This window comes from Takifugu flavidus, chromosome 8 (assembly GCF_003711565.1).
Source record: "Takifugu flavidus isolate HTHZ2018 chromosome 8, ASM371156v2, whole genome shotgun sequence".
Classification (NCBI taxonomy): domain Eukaryota; kingdom Metazoa; phylum Chordata; class Actinopteri; order Tetraodontiformes; family Tetraodontidae; genus Takifugu; species Takifugu flavidus.
Window position 1 is genome coordinate 12,860,001 of NC_079527.1, and position 16,592 is coordinate 12,876,592.

General features: G+C 46.9%; 1 protein-coding gene across 1 annotated transcript in view; it reads left to right on the plus strand.

Moving 5' to 3' along the window:
• Positions 1-3,160: 3,160 nt before the first annotated feature.
• grm4 (glutamate receptor, metabotropic 4) overlaps positions 3,161-16,592 on the plus strand; it is a 107,502-nt gene continuing 94,070 nt past the window's right edge. Inside the window, exon 1 of the mRNA XM_057041664.1 lies at positions 3,161-4,216. The gene's annotated coding sequence lies outside the window, so the exon portion shown is untranslated. The remainder of the gene's footprint in view (positions 4,217-16,592) is intronic.

The window sequence follows — 16,592 nt, forward strand, 5'->3', positions numbered from 1 at the left end:
ACAAGCTGCCGGGAAAATCAGGACGACCCACGCAGAAATGATGCAATATCTCAGGGTTGATCCACAAATGTGCTCATCAATGTTGCACAGCCTGGACTAAATAAAACACCGACTCACGTTGGTTTCTCTTTTTCAACAATATTCAGCACGTGTTTTATTCAGTTCCTGATAAACAATAAAATATCATTTATACCAACAATCTAGAAGTAATATAGAGTTTAAAAAAAACAATGAGAGACATAAATATGTTTTAAAATATAAGCCAGAGGTAGATGTTAGTGTAGTTGTATGGGAGCACCCGCATGTACGGACTGTACTTGAACACACCACGCTGCCTCAAACTCAAAGTCTAGAAATTAATATTTTGATCTTTCCTTTCTTCTAAATTCAATAGATGTGGCTAAGCACTGACAAATGTATGCCCACTAAGAAAATAAATATTCAGGGGGGAGTAAAAAAGCTCGAAAACCTTCCTTCAGTCTGAACAGCCGAGGTTGCCATGGAGATGCAAACTGCTTGGCCTGACGAAATGAGCCCCAACAGCATCAGGGTCTGCGGTAAAAATGAGAATTAAAACCAGCAAACAGAGTCAGGCGCTCCTCCCCCTCCACCGGCTGGATCTCAGGTTCCACCCTGACGGTCCTGGATCATCGTACTGGGCTAAGAGCTGTTCCAAACAGGTGCTGCACCAATTACAGCTGAAACAAGAGTTCCTGTGTGTGTGTGTGTGGTGTGTGTGTGTGTGTGTGTGTGTGCAGGTCCTTCCAGTAACCTGCTCCATCTTGGCGTTGGGCGGGAGCTTTGATAGCATCAAAGAATTGCATGGAAGCTGCGCAGTGGTAATTTTTTAGTGCACGAGGAGCGTGAGGACTGAATTCTCTGCACCGCGATGCAACCAGCGCTTCCTTTACTTGTTTATCCACTTTACGTCCTGTCTTTTGAAGTCGTAGTCGTTTTTAATGGCGCGTTATCTCTCGCCAGATGGCGAAAGATGCAACACTTGAGCTGGGAGGTAACTCTCCCAGTGCAAACTGTTTTCCCACAGCAGCCTTCTTCACTGGTGGGAGGTGGGAGCTGAGAAAGACCCCCGCCGAGGCCTCCCCTTGTCCAGAACTGAAAGGGCTGTGCCAGTAACGGGTGGTGGTCCGCCCTCCGTGGAGACGGAGCCGTCGGTGCTTCACACGATTTGTGTTTTCTAAAGCAGCTTTTGGATCCTCTGTACATCCCAACCCTCGCAGGGAAAGATGGTCTCGGTGAGGATCAACAAGCTTGCCAAAAGGTCTTTCTGTCCAGCTGTCTGGGAGGACACCCCATGACCACGTGCAGATTTTCATTAACATTCTCTCCTTTCTTTTCGCAGCATAACGGAAACCCGCCAGGCGACCCTGACGTTCCGTCAGAGACCGAAAGAACCAAACTCGCCCCATCGAAGCGTTGCTGCCACCTGTGACTCCACACTGTCAGAATCGGACCCACTGTCCTAAAAGTGCCACAATTGTCCAACACCTGAGGACGTCTGAGTGACCTCTACTGATGTTGAGGACAAAATGGTTCCCAAATGGCCGGTGAACGCCTCAAACACCTGATGAGATCTGTTGGCTCGGAGATGGACGTTTATGTCCTCCAAGATCAGTGTTTCTGGTCAGAACATTGCACACCGGTCACCAACTGAAGGTCACTTTGCAGCATTCTGCCGGAGCTCCTCCCGAGTCTCCTCGGCACAGCAGCAGACACTGGTCCTGCTGCTGGTCTGATGCCCTTCCACAGCCCTGCCCAGCTCCCAGCATATGATGGCCCATCTCCTGCTATGTCCCCACACCTCAGAAAATACAGGCCTGTGACCTCACGCATATCTGTGCCATCCTGATGGAGATGGTGCTGTGGACCCTGACTGGGTTGCAGGTACAGCCTTGTCGTACCAGCAGCGACAAGGACAAAGATAATAAAGGATTTGTGCGTAGGCACACACACAACAGTTGTCTTGCCTTTGATTCTCCTTTGATCCTGCTGAGATTTTCATTTAGCTGATATAGAGTTTAACTGTGACGATTAACTGCTCTTTGATTTTTAAGAATGTTAATAAAATGGAATTGAATTTGTGAGGAGGATGCAGAGGCTTTACATACTTTGAACCTTTAACTGGTTGTCAGTGTTCTCCTTGGTTGTATAAGTGTTCCTCAGTCTGACCATAGTGTTTCTTTAGAGGGAACGGCCATGGAATAAATGTGCTCACGATTTATATGACCTTAACTCTAAGTGGATTTTTCTATTTTCAAACTTCAGTATTTATTTCAAGGAAGTAAAAGCCTGTAGACCTTTTTTTTTTCCAGAGATGGGGTGGGCTTGCTGAAAGTATATAGCCCTATAGAACCCATTTATGTATTGTATGTCCAAAATGTGGAGATTTAATATCGCATGGAAAAAGGACTGTGTGTCTCAAAGAGCCAAGCGGATTGCTGGTGGATTCTGCTTAATGGCTGTGCAGAGTGACCAGGAAAGGTTTTCTAGAACTCCTGGTGCCATTGAGAAGAGCTTCTATGTGCACCTTTTAAGGAAAGAAGGAAAAAGGAGCCTCTAAAAAAGCATTTTCTGGGAAGCAACGTTGATGCCACTTTGCCAAAAAATAGCTGCAACGTTACAAAACTGGCCAACCAGTCGTCGTTGCACTATGATTAGGTGCTGGTGTTCGTCCTGTAAGTAAACATGTTACAGCCTCTGATGTTTTCTGCAAGAAGCCCTGAGTTAGCATGCTAGCCTCATGCTCGCAGCTTAGGCGCCAGAGTCAGGCACGTGAGCCCTCCGCGTGCAACATCCATTCATAACACGACGACAGCGCTCGCGACTGATTAGACTGATGAATCAATAAGGGCAATCAGCGTAGTAATGATAAACATATAAAGAAAAGTGATTCAAACGAGCGAGGGCGAATTACCCGCGGGATGATCCGCAGTAATCAGTGAGCGGTGGCTCGGTCTGTGCGCACCCGTGCGTGCGTGCATGCGTGTGTGAGTGTGTCAACGCGCGCGAGCGTGTGATCCAATTTCTTCCGCAGAACTTTATAGATCCCCATGGAGCATCTGCAGTGGCCTCAAACGTGCGCCAGGTGGCGCTTTAAGAATGAAATTGGAAGCGCGTCGCACGAAAGCGGAGCAGACGGCACATGGAGAGGACCTCCATGCGCGCCTCTGTCAATTTAGGGAATTTTCAAACAGCATCTGTGACCATAAAGTGGGAAAAAAGATGGTTGACTTGAGGGGCTGACGCGCCAGTGCGCGGCTGTAAACCATCCCAGTGTTTCATGTACAGTAACTCAGTCTGGAGCGTCGTGAGAGCTTCTAACTGCTGCCGTCGGTGATGCCTGAACATCTCTGACAACGAGGAACCCACCAGCTCCTTCAAATCCCGCAGCTTTCTTCCTCTTCTCCTTGCATGTGCCAGAGCTCTGGAAATGAGTCGCTAGCTGCTTCAGAACCTCAATCCGCGTTATCGGAACCGCACGGAGGCCGTCGCCTAAAACGGAAACCTCCATCTTATTCTGTAACCCACACCAATTAAAGAATGGGCAGCCTCTACCTCGGGCTCCATTCGTTCATCCGACTTTAAAAGGCAGCTGATTTTCTTTGAGCAGTCACTTGGGCGCCACCAAATGTTCCTGCCCTTTCATGGAACGCCGCCGCCGCAGCAGCGTGGTGCGCACAGAGGATCGCGCTAAAACAGTGTTTATTGAAGAGAAAAAGGAGGAATACCTATAATCTATTTGCAATCTCGCGTTGTGGGCGGGGTGGTCCGTGTTGTCACAATAAAAGAAGAGGAAGGGGAGGAGGGGGAGGAAGAAGAAAAGTGGGAAATCTCTGCAAACCCTGTGGTGTCATTCAGCAGCGCTCCTGCTGGACAACGTCTGAGCGGCGGAGGAGTTCGACAAACAGGAGATCTGTGCCGGAGTAACACTCAGGACCCTCCATCCCAGCGACACCCATCAATCACACCTTTCAGCAGCTTTTCCCTCAGAAACCGCTTTCGCTTTTTTTTTCTGTCTCTCCGAATCTGATCCGTGTGACGGGTTCGGCGGTCCGCGTGCAAACAGGAGGAGCGCAGCTTGGAGCCTGCGCTGCAAAGCGGAGACGCAGGAAGAAGAAAAGAACAAGAAAGATGAAAAGAACCGGAGGAAATCGGACGCCACTGAAGTAGATTCTCTCCCGTCGCCCGGATTTGGAAGGTGCGAGTCTTAACGTTCTTTTTGCGGTGTCACATGATGGAAGTGATGCGTTCAAGCATCAGCTTTACGCAGCTGGGCTGTTGCCTCCTGCTGCCGGAGTGAGCTGCACAAATGTGTTTGGCGTGTTGGAGACGAGCTATTAGCAGCATGTTTGCGTGTTTGAAATCCACCTTCTTCACTTGTCGAGGCGGGTTTGAGCGGGTTTGGGCTCAACAGATGAATCACTGAAGGGATGTGAAGGCTGACGTTTTCTGCTGGCGATGTGGGGGTGGGTGTGTGTGTGTGTGTGTGGTGTGTGTGTGTGTGTGTGTGTGTGTGTGGGGGGGGGGTGTTAGAAACACAATGAAGCCCTTCATCAGCTGTGTCTATGGGAGCCCCCTTCTGCAAACCCCTCTCCTTTCCGCTCCACTTGACTTACTGTTCCCTCGCTCTCTCTTTCTCTCTGTCTCTCTCTCACACGCACACGCACACACACACATACTGTATGTAGAGGCAAATCTAATGACTGTCCACACGCATGCATGCACGCGCGCACACACACACACACACACACACACACACACACACAAAGATCTTTCTAATTCAATTAAAGCAGTGAAAAGCTGTAGGTGTTGGCGAGGCGCTTTGAAATCTGAGAGCTTCGGTTGTTTGGAGATGAAACATTTTTTTAATTTGCATTCAATCATTTTCAGTGAGACTTGGAGCCCTGCTTGGGTGGTGATGGTGGTGGTGGTGGTGTGTGTGTGTGTGTGTGTGTGCGGGGGGGGGGGGGTCTTTTGACTGTCACTGTCACGCTGCACATGCTCGCTGATGTCGAGGGCAAAACAGCAACATGCTAGACAGACAAACCTTTTCCATTTTGAATTTTCTTGAAAGTTTTTCTCTGTTTTAGACTCAAAATGCCTCGACTCCACTTGAAATCAAATGCAAATGCATGAATTTTATGCAGCATCAAGTTTAGAAAACAACTCAAAATGTTTCCCCGTTCCCAGAAGCGATTCATCCGGTTTATTAACGTCAATTTGAAGCTTTTCTGTTTTGCTCCGAAGAAAGAAAGAAAGAAAGAAAGTCGGGCTGATTCCAACCACCAGGATCCTTTCAGGGTTTTTACTTTCTGCCGTTCCAACATTAAAGCTCCCAGCAGGCGCAGAATTTCACCAAATCTGTGCCGCACTAATTTCCCAGCCCACCGTGAGGGCTTTCACACCGACTGCAGCTGATTTCCAGGCAGCAGCAGCAGCAGCGTGTGAACCTTCGAGGTTGTTTCCTCTCCTGTCTGCTTCCTTCTCGTTTCTGCCATTTCACAAACCTTGCGAAGCCAGGTGGAGCGTTTGGCTCATATTAGCAATAATGAGCAACCAATTACGTCGACTCTCTAATGTCTCTCTTGTTGCTCGGAGGCCTTCATCTTTGCTCCTTTATCCTTTTGTTTCATCTGCCTCGCGTTCTTCTGATGGCGCCCTGCCGTCCTTATTTGAAAACTCCTAAAATACCTGATATTGGCAGAGCTCTGGCCAGCCTGCGTGAAACAGATCCCCCAGTGATACCCTCAGTTTGAATGATTGTGTTTGGTGCTGCTGATTGAGGTGAGGGTGTAGATCATTGAGCTCGGTGCCTGCCAGGTTGGGGGGAGATGGATTTGTTTTTGGCATCCTGGGAGGAAGTGCCATCCAGAGGTCCAGTTCTGGGTAGAAGCAATTAAATGTGTTGTCACCAGTGGCAAAAATGCTTATTCTCCCAATGTGTCCTTTCTGAGTCAGATTCACATTACCTACGGAATCCAGCAGATTTCTTCTGCTGCAGGACCTCATTCTGTATTTTTCCCTCATTAACATGTTTCTACCAAAAACATCTCATTAGCATGCAAAGCTTGGAGAAGCTCCAGTAAATGCAGCCAGAGACTGACTGTCAGCACAAAGCCTGCTACTTTTAACCTTTCCATCCAAATGAGGTTCCTTGCTCCGTAATCTGTTGCGATACAGCCCTCACACCCAGAAAATCATGCAGGAAATGTTTATTGTGATTGCTGCGATCTCTTGCAATCCATTTTCCATGCCTCTGCGACTGAGCGCGGCCTTAAAAGAGCGGGGCAGGATCATTTTTACCTCCCCTGGTGGCATCTCTTAATTCCCCCGCCCAGCTGAGCTGAGAACGAGAGCGCGTGTCTGCGCCGAAACTCGCAGGATTTCTCGTGCTGGCAGACTGACGGACAGGCAGACGGGCGGAGCTTCTCAATATGCTGCCTGTGTTTTAGGTATCAAATTCAATGGGGTTATTTTTCAGATCACAGAGCCCGGGACGTGGCTCCTCCTCAGCGTCCGCCCGCCGTCTGTCTGTGCCTCAGGGAGGCGATCCGTGTGGCCTCAAAGCACCCATTACCAAAATAACCACAGATTCATTTGTCACACTAAATCAACCCTTTTCCCCAAACGGCTGATTTCTGCAGCGCGCGCCCGAGTTGCAACCAAACACACATCAAAACGCCTTTTTGCTCTTTAGTTTTGTACATTCAGTGGCTGTCGGTTACTCAACCCCAGTTATTAGATCACATTCAGTTTATGTCTGGAAAAACCTTTAGATGCACACTTCTTCCACTTATTGTAAACAAACATCTTTTTTTCAGTTGAAAATGATGTTTTCTCTTATAAATAACTACTAGCTAATCCTATTCTAAAACCAGTCCATAGAGTTAAAGCCAAAATAATCAACTGCAGCAGAAAATGTAAGGAGAAGTTTTCATCATTGAGTGAAAATACTGATGAATTTCCTAGTTTTGTGCTTCTCTGTCCTACAGAGCGGGCGCAATCTTCTACAGCTTAGCCAATTTTGTCGTACTTTATAGGCCCGTTTGGCTGCCACGCAGCCCTGTTCTCGGTGACGCCCACAGGTTGAACATCTTCATTACAGACTGGCTGACACTAATCAGGGATGACTTCCAAGCGCTCAGGTTCATTTACAAGATTTACAACACAAACAATCAGGCAAATCATCTTTCAGTCCCAGGAAGAGAGTTCCTCATAATGAAGACGCACTCACATTCGTTCCTGTGTCTCATTCTCACCTCAGCAAGATTTCAGCTAATATATCCAACATGTTATAGATTAGTTATCCCGAGGGGAATTAGATCAGGCAGTAGCATATACACAGGTAGGTACCACCAAAGGCCAAAGCACCAACAAAGCAACAGCAAACATCCTTAAAACCGGTCAATAGTGCACAGCCTCAATAACAGTTTGGAAGAAGAGTGCAGGGTGAGGGTGAAGTTTTTATCCTCTACTGCTGTGAGGAGGAATTGATATTGATATTGCTTCAGGGACTCCTCAGCCTGGCAGTGAACATGCTCCTCTGCCTGGTGACGGTGCGGAGGGTGATGGGGGGGTTGTTCCAGGTGCTCGTAGCTCATGTGCAGCTTCGCTTCGAGCTCTGTGGCTGGGGCCTTTTCAGCTTTAGTCTGGAGCTGAAGAAATCCAGCATCGCCTCTTCGGCCCTGGGTTGAAATTCATCTAGTCTGTTATTGTTTGCTGTTGACCAACTGCTGTCAGAGGCACTTAACCATGCACCTGAAAATGCCTCTGCTCATTGACGGGTGGAGGAAAGTTAAGTGCTCATTACGCTGCTAGCGTGTAGCTAGATGTAATTGTTCTGTGTCCTCAAATTCTGACGCCGATAATTCCAGTCAGAATTTGTGTCATCAACAAAGATGGCAGCCTGGCTACGAAGGAGACTGCAGCAGTCTGGGGGGGGGGGGGGGTGCTCTGAATAGATTCTGTCAGTGTTACTATAGTAAGCTTCCATTCAAAAGTCGCACATCCTGCCTGTAGAGCTCAGGCAAAAGGCTCCGTCTGTCTCCACGCGCATGTAAAGGACATAAATGAGCTCTTTATCTTCTGCCTCAGTGGCTCATTTCTGTCATTTTTGCCGTTTTGTGCCGCTTTTCAGATGTAACACACTGCTGGGCTTTTGTTGAGTAAGTGACAAATAGAGCATGATGATTGTTCTTTGGGTAAGAAAGTACTTTTAAAGGCAGAATTAACGCTGCAAATGTGTGAAAATCCTGCGTGGCCTCAGATGTGGCCGGGATGGGTGGTGAAATGAACATTAAGACTCTACATATCTAGAAATACAAACTAAGGTTGAAATTAGTATGTTGCTGGGGTCACCTGTTGTCATGGATACAATCATGACCACCAGGAAGGAGTAAGCAGTGGCTGTGAATAAAGCCAGAGGAAGCCAGACGTCTTTCTGTGAAGACCCGGGAGGACAAATGTATGCTACTTTTGCCTGAACTAATGCAGTCATTATTCTTGGATAATCTCATTTGTTCTAATTTTCTATTTATTTTTTGCTAAATCTGGAACTCATTTGTGCTCAGATTCATCGTCTGTCACAGCTCGCTTAGCTTGTTAGCTTAGCATGTGGCGTTTAATCCCAAGTAACTGGGTTTCTTTCTGGCTTTTCGGTTACCACTAATGCAGTCTCGAACCCAAGAAGCTGCTGTTGTGCTATATTGTTCCCGGGGCAACCACACAGATGCACACCGGGCTCGGTTCTGATGACCTAACATGCACCATCCTGAGTGTGCAATCAAAGTGCGTGCACACGCTGCGTCGAGACCGGTTGTACTATTTCGATGACACAGAAAGTACAACTGTGTCAGGCCAGGCCTGTGCCCATGGGTGCGACGTGCAAAAAACCAGTCAAAAGCCCATTTCCCAGTTGTGCAGGGAGCAAGACTGATATCTGTTATGTTGGCCAGGTTAGTTACAGGGACACAGGGATGAAAGAGGACACTGTGTCAGATGTAAGACAGGAAATGGCAGAAAGACACCAGGCTGGTTGTTTAACGCTGGGGGGAGGACAGAGCGCAAAGATGCAGGCAGACACTCACATGCTAATTGGACCGGCAAAAATCACGCTGCGACTCTTTCTTGCGATTACGCAATTGTTACAACAAAAAGTAATCAAAGTACTAGAGTTTATTTTATTTTTTTATTTTTTTTAATGTCATTTGAGTAAAAAAAACGCAACTGATTGCAATTGTTCCATATATTTTTCCACCCTGTATCATGGCTGTCAGCACGCTCCTTTTAGCTGCAACAGGCCACTCCAGATTAGCTCTTGTTCTTCACACCAGTGTCTGGCAGAAATCCTCTGCCAGCAGCCGTGGGAACCCACAGCCAGTTCCCTAAATCCTGCAGTCAAAAGCTCCCTGATGCTCTGCGCGTTCCTCCGACCCTGATTACAATTTGCCTGCCACAGTGGTTGGCTGGGGTAAAAGGCCCATTTGGAAAAACTGAATCAAAGGTGCAGCAAGCTCACCACCCATTTAAAATCAGGTCATACCCCCTTTAAAAAGAATATGATACACTTTTATTTCTTAAAGTTAAGCAGAAACTGTGAATAGATTGTGAATCGATGCATCGTTTCCCCCCCCCCACAACTGAGATCCTGATCTAATTAGTCCCCCAGAACTTTAAATAAAGCAAGAAAAAGCAGTTTGTCCTATAGGCTAGCCTGCTTCCAAGCCCAGAAGCCTGCAGGTATCACTGCTGGCACACACTGGACATGATTTATTGCAACCCCACCATGTGTCCCTTTTGCTCAAGTCAGCAATTGAATATGAACAAAATGTGAGCGGAAGCTGAGGACAAATTAGAGGAAGCACAATGTCATTGTTTCTGCTTTAAAAAAAACTTTAAACATATTGACTTTGCAGGCGTGCGTGTGAATTCATTCGAGTCGCCGCTGATGTGCTAGCCTGAATTAGCCCGGAAAATCACGGCACGGAAAATCAATCGATGAAAAATGCGAACATGCAGAACAATTCCAGCTCCCTCCTCATGCTCTCTGTCAATACTGTAGTAGTTGACCCCTCAACAATATCCACTAGGCTGAGTTTAACAACGTTAAATTATAAGGAGAGAGTGCCATTAGAGGCTTCAGTCTCCTCACGTGGTCCCGTCCTGCTCTCTAATGGGTCTACTAGGCTACTCCCAGGATCTGCAGGTTCACTTATGTGGTGCTGATCCGTTAGAGCCCATTACTCAGACTCTTGTCATTGCCCTTGCCCTTCCCCAGCTCCACGCTTCAGCTTCAGCAATGAGAAATGTGTATTTACACCAAGTCCTGATTACTAATGCATATGCGGCAAAATGGGAGAGCGTGTCTACCACTCCCAGCTTTCATGTCTGACACCTGTAAAGAGGGGATTTAGTCCTCATACTGCAAGCGCGCAAGCGCACGGAGCTTGCGCACGCAAGTGGCAACCGCTATCTCTGAAAAACAGGAACATAACCCTAAGATGAAGGAGGGCGGGCGTAAGACAAAAGTCTAAAAAAGAGACGCGGGGAACAGCTGCAAAATGTTCAAAATAGCGACGCAAGAATCTTGAATAAACCATCATAAGAGAGCACAGAACAGTATTATTAGCGTTTCTACCGTTATTAAGCCTCTCTCAGTATAAACCTCACGAGTATATTATGTTCTATTGTTGTGCACCGAACGTCGCCCCCGCAACTTGATGGAACACCAACGATTTTGGTTAAATATTGGAAAAGTAAACACACAGTTTACAAACTAAGCTAATGGTTTGGCAGCAGAGCGGCGAGAGCAGCAGATGGCTCCGCAGACTTCACCAGTCAAATTTTACTCAATTTGAGGGAAAGCGATACATCCAGAATCACACTCAAAGTACTTTCATTTATTAAGGACGGTGTTTAATTCAAGACTCATATTTTAGAATCATTATCTATTCTTCCCAGGGTCCCTCGCACATTTAGACACATAAAGAACTCATCTGATTCCTGTGACAGCTGATAGAAAAGGGAGGCAACGTTGCTCAGCAGAGGCAACAATCTCCACGTCAATCACGAAGCTTCAGAGTGAATGCCAAACTTCACATCACAAATTATAGCTGTTGTGTAACAGGCGGTCGGCGGAGGGCAATTTGGAGAGGACAAAAGGATGCAGTTAAAGACAAACAAGCGTGCAAAAAGGAAGAAAAAGAAGAAATTGCTACAGTCAGGATGATTTTTCCTCATTTCAGCAGGTCTGGAGCAGAAAAGGCCCGTTGTGCTCACGTTCGACTGAATAAAGAGGACGCGGTGATTGATTGACTGCACAAACCCTGCGTAATGAGATCACAAGCACGATCATTACCATGTGGCTTCAGACTTGACTGATGGCGATCTGTCCAAAAGCCACAATCATTCAATATACAACGACTCAAACAAACAGCGGGGCTCCGACGGCAGCGTTTCAAACAAATTTACTACTTGATCCATGTGAGAACGGATGTTCCTCATCGGGAGCAGGAAACGCGTTCCGTAATGTGTTTTTAAAACTTTGATTGATCGTTCCAACTGCGCCGCCTCGCTGACATATAATCGCTTACACTTGGGATTAGATGTTAGCGGTTATCCAGTCTACATTTGTTTCTCTGCTGTCTTTTTTTTTTTTAATACTGGCTATACTGGACTGACTCCACTGAACCCGCCATACCTCTGATTAATAACCTCCACACGTGGACGCCAAGCATCAGGCCGCCAGCAGCTGCCACGTTACTCCTCACAAAGGCTGGAATCAGGCAGAGGCAGCCTGTCTGGCTCCACCTAAAGGCAGCAAAAATATGTCCACCCACACCTGAGCCAAGCTAGGCGGCCAGAGGCCTCCCTGTAATCTCTACTCCAAAAATGTCTGACCTTTAATTAAACAAAAGGTAATTCAGATCAGGAATATATAGTATCATGTTAGATATTTATTCATCTAGCAGAGAAGATGGAGACGAGCTGACCTGCTTATAAAATCGCATCAGCCAAGCTGCAGCCTGCCGTTTGCTTTATGAAAGCCCTTATTGACTTGTGGCGCTACCTCCAGATCTGATTTGTGAGCAGAGGCAGACGTGGATGTTGGAGGCGGACGTGGGGAGCATCGTCGGCGGGCTGTTACCGACCTCTTTGGATCCCGATTCAAGAGAACCTCCACCTGCCGTCTGCGGCGCTGAGGCCCGTCTCTGTTTACGGGACGGCCGCCGTGGGGTTGAGGAGAATTTCCCCGAGTCAATACAAACAGTGTTGTGCAGCCCAGCTGCTCGGGAAGGTGGTGGCAGGAACACACATGCAAACACAGCAGCTCTGTCAGAACGCCCGGGGCTGCGCTCGTCTCGGTGCCTCGGCCATGTAGAGATTTCATATCAGGACGCACGTTTGATGCATGGAGACGTTCCACTAGACTAAACTCCCCCCGAACGGCCGACATCCCGCAGACTTTGAGGCTGATGAATTATGTGCGCTCCATTACAATAGAAAAAGCTGAATTTCTCTCACATGGAACATACAACTGATACAGTCGGTATCAGCGCCATTCCCGCACATGCATAATGCATGCGTGCACATCAGTCACAGTTGTGGCATCAGAAATTCCACATCATGCACCAAAGACCTGTTGGCTACAATCATGATCCGTTACTAGGAGGCGGCAGCGTTTTCGTGCCAGACCTGGTCGGATCCTGTGAATCAGTAATTGTCCTGGAACACAAACATCACATACAGCGAAGAGCATTTTCACTCTTTCACGAGCTGCGTGGGTCCAGTCGGTGCGATGCTGAGTCCTGGGTCCAGGGTTGGTGTTGAGCAGAGCCACCGTTAGCTTCTCCGGACAGAAGTTGAGCAGCAAAACTGTCTCCAGCGCTGCAGATTTAACAATCTGACGTTCAGTAAATAAAGAAAGGATAAAGCCACGAGGTACCGTCCTGATTTCCTGCTTAGGAGGTCAAGAAGCAAACATGCAGGAACACAGGCTGTAGGGAACCTTCTCTCTCAGGTTTGGCTCCTGATGGTGGACATAAAATTATTATTTCCTCCCCCCGAACGTACAAAACCAGAAGAAAACTTTTTCGCCTGTGTGGTTCTTGGTTAGCAGCTTTGTTTCTAAGGGTTTGGGCTTCCACGGCGAGGAGAATTTCCAGCACAATTTCTTTGTTGTGACACACCGGGAACGATTTGTTTTCTCTTCCTCCTTCCTGGGGAAGACGTTAAAAGCTGATCTCCCCCAGGTTTGTGCGGGCAGCCATTTTTCCCCAAAGATCAATCCCCGATGACGTCAATTAAATGTCTCTGGTGTCTCTATTTAGGTCTTGCAGCAGTTGCCCTCCACCTGAACTGTGATTAGCCGTTCGGATGAATGGCGGCTTTAATGACTTCCAGATCTCTCCGTCCTAATGAGGGAATGAGAGATTCCAGCTGAGATGTTTTAAGAGTCGAGCCTTAACAACTGCAGTTATTTAACTTAACGCCGCGTCTGAAAAAGCATCAGTTCTCGGAGGTTCTAATTAAAGGTTGAACAAAAGGCCATCCTTCCAGGTGTACGGCGCGGGGACTCTAACAGCCGGTCTTTCATCACGCGGCGTTACAGTGAAACAGCAACCACCCGTGCAGACTCGATCCAGGCTCTCTAATGAAATGCTCCATCTCTGTCATCAGCCTGCCATTTCCACGATCTATTGAACCTCATACATTTGTCGCACTGTTTCGCATTACGCGCCTCCACTTCTGGCATCCTGCAGCATTGTTTCAATTATAGGGACGTGTCGCCGTCGCGTCATCAGTTTTCATTTCATGTCTTTTTTTTTTTTCTGGAGGAGGTTAATCAGACTTCATCTCTAATTTCCCACCTGGGGCGTCTGTTGTCTGTCAATATGAACTGATAACTGAGGACGAGTCGCTGACCCATTTATGTTCGACGTCGTCCCCTTTGATGTTAATATATTTGCGGGGTTTAGCATCCGCCAAGTCCACCATGCAACGCGCATCCCCATAAATGACCACAGGGCTGAATTTGGGAATAATCTCCACCACCAGAGTGGTGATGCTGCATGTAACAGCACAGCTCAGATGTTTGCCAGAGTTTGGCCGATGGAGGGTATTTGCCCCTAAGATATGCGATAAATTATAACTTTGCAGCTACTTGGCTCATCCAGTGCGACAACTTGAGGAACCCACAAGTAAGACCCTTGTGATCCTGATCCTCTGCCAAAACCACCCTGTTAAATACTGTTGGCTGCATGGGAATTGAGCAGCAGCAGCTTGAAATAAAGTTGAAATACTTCACAAAATTATCACATTATAACTATATGTCAGTGAGGCACTTGGCTGCCCTCTAGTGGCTGATTGCAGAAAGGACTGCAAGCGTTTGGTTAATGTCCGTTTACGTCGTAAACCGATGGAAATGAACTGAGAGCAGCAACTTAACTTGACAACCGGCTCAAGTAACCAGTAACAAAATCCCCAATGAAAACCAACAACATCATTACAGGAAAAGCTACTCATGAAATATATATAAAATGCAGCCACATATGAAACTTTAATCCCCCAACAAAGTGGAGATGATGCTTCACAGGTTTTTAAGTCTCAGAGAACCATGTTTATTCACGCTGGATATGAGCCCTTTCATATTTGACACATTACAAAATTCACGTTTTCTCCTGGAAACACACTTTTAGCACATTTGATTGACACTTGCAGAAGTTTCTAAAGCAAATATAGTGTCGCTTCAATGCAACTAATCTTTTTTAACGTGGTGATGTTACAACTGTTGTAATTAACTTGTTTCCCAGGATGAAAACAGACCCACTGTGGGTCTTAATGAACATTTCATGGCCATAAAATCACCGCAAAAACAACAAAATCAGCCGCACAGACAACACGGCAGCCATTACTCAGAAATATTTTCCTTCTAAAATATGGAGATGAAATTTTAATGGCAATATTGGATAACAAACCCCGTCAGCTGGAGGAAGGAGGCATTTGTCTGCTCCCTGGAGCTTTATTGAGTGGGATGCACAGGATCATTAGAGGCTAATGTCAGTCTGGTCGAGGGTAATAAAAACATACAACCTCAAAGGACAACACGGCTGGCTTAGAGGTGAGTCGTATAGGAGTTTCTCTCTCTCTTTCAAGCCTGAGTCTTTAGTTCCTTCTGATGTTTCCTTTCATCAGTCGACATATTTGGCATTGGTCATTTTGCTTTTCTCAAAATGAATTTTGAATGCAACTTTTTTTTGATGACTTAATGGAAGCAACAAAATCCTCAATTCAAGGCTTCATTCTGAGATCTTTGGAGTGGCGACACTAATGGAACAGCCAAAAAGATAAATTTAGAATTAAAGTAATTAAGCCTATTTTTAGCTTCATCCACATCCGTTGACATTTTTACGTGATTTCTACCTTTTAAAAACTGTGATTAGCATCTAAAATTAGGAGTACAAGGGAAAAAAAAGACTGAACAAATCATTTTAGCCTCTCTAAAGCGAATCTGCTCATGCACACGAGCATCTGTAAACATCTGTCTTCCTTGTTGCTGACAATCCTCTCATCTCCTCATTGTCTCCAGATCGAACGCGCTCTCGGCAGCGTGGTGACATGGCTTGAATGAGAAGCAGTCTCTGCAAAATCCTATTGTGAATTATTTTTAACCCCCCGCAGCCCGCATGTCACGTGAAAAGAGCCTAATCTACTTAAAACAAGTTGATAGACTGGTAATATAAATGAGATTGCTCGTCCGCACGAGGATCTGTCTTCATTAGGGCTGGATCTGCGGAGCGTTTCTATTAGCTCGCTATCAAGATGGGAAGACCGTAAGGAGGAAATTACATATGTCACCAGACAAAGCGCGGGTGGTCGACCAGCAGAGGATGAAACTCTTAATCAGGAACAAGAACTGCCGGTGACAGGGTGCCGGGATCGCTTCATCAATCTCAGCGCGGATGATTTCATCCAGCCTTTGACAGAGTGACACCTGTGCTGCCTAAAGAGAAGAAGAGACGGCGCCGTTCATCCTCCCTCAGCCCCGCTCTCCCCTGCTTTGTTCATTGCAATCAGATTATTCTGGTTTCATCTACAGAGTGGAGGTCCTGGAAAACCCTGGAGTAGAAAGCAAGCACACACACACACACACACACCCAATAAAGTGTTCCGGAGCTCAGGACTCTCCCACATTTCCAGACACCAGCACTTCCTGTTCACTTCCTGCTCACCCATGAATGGCGACGGGGGGCGTGGCCAAGGTCTTTTCATTACTGGGAGTCGTTTCACTGACGACATCTTATTAAAGATGTCCTGATGGGACGTCGTTTGAATTAGACGCACGCTCGGGACATCTGACTGTATTTGTCATCTGCATAAACACCAAACAAGGAGTTTTCCTGTTCATCCCGGCTCTCTCAGCTGAAACCAGCCCAGGCGAAGTCTCATTTATCACACGACTCCTCTGGGAGGCCCAGAACGCTTCGCACAACCTCATTTCTGTCACAAACTACGCTCCTTTCTGCCCCCACCTCCCCCAAAGAAGCACTTTCTTCCATCTGAAAGTTCTATAAATA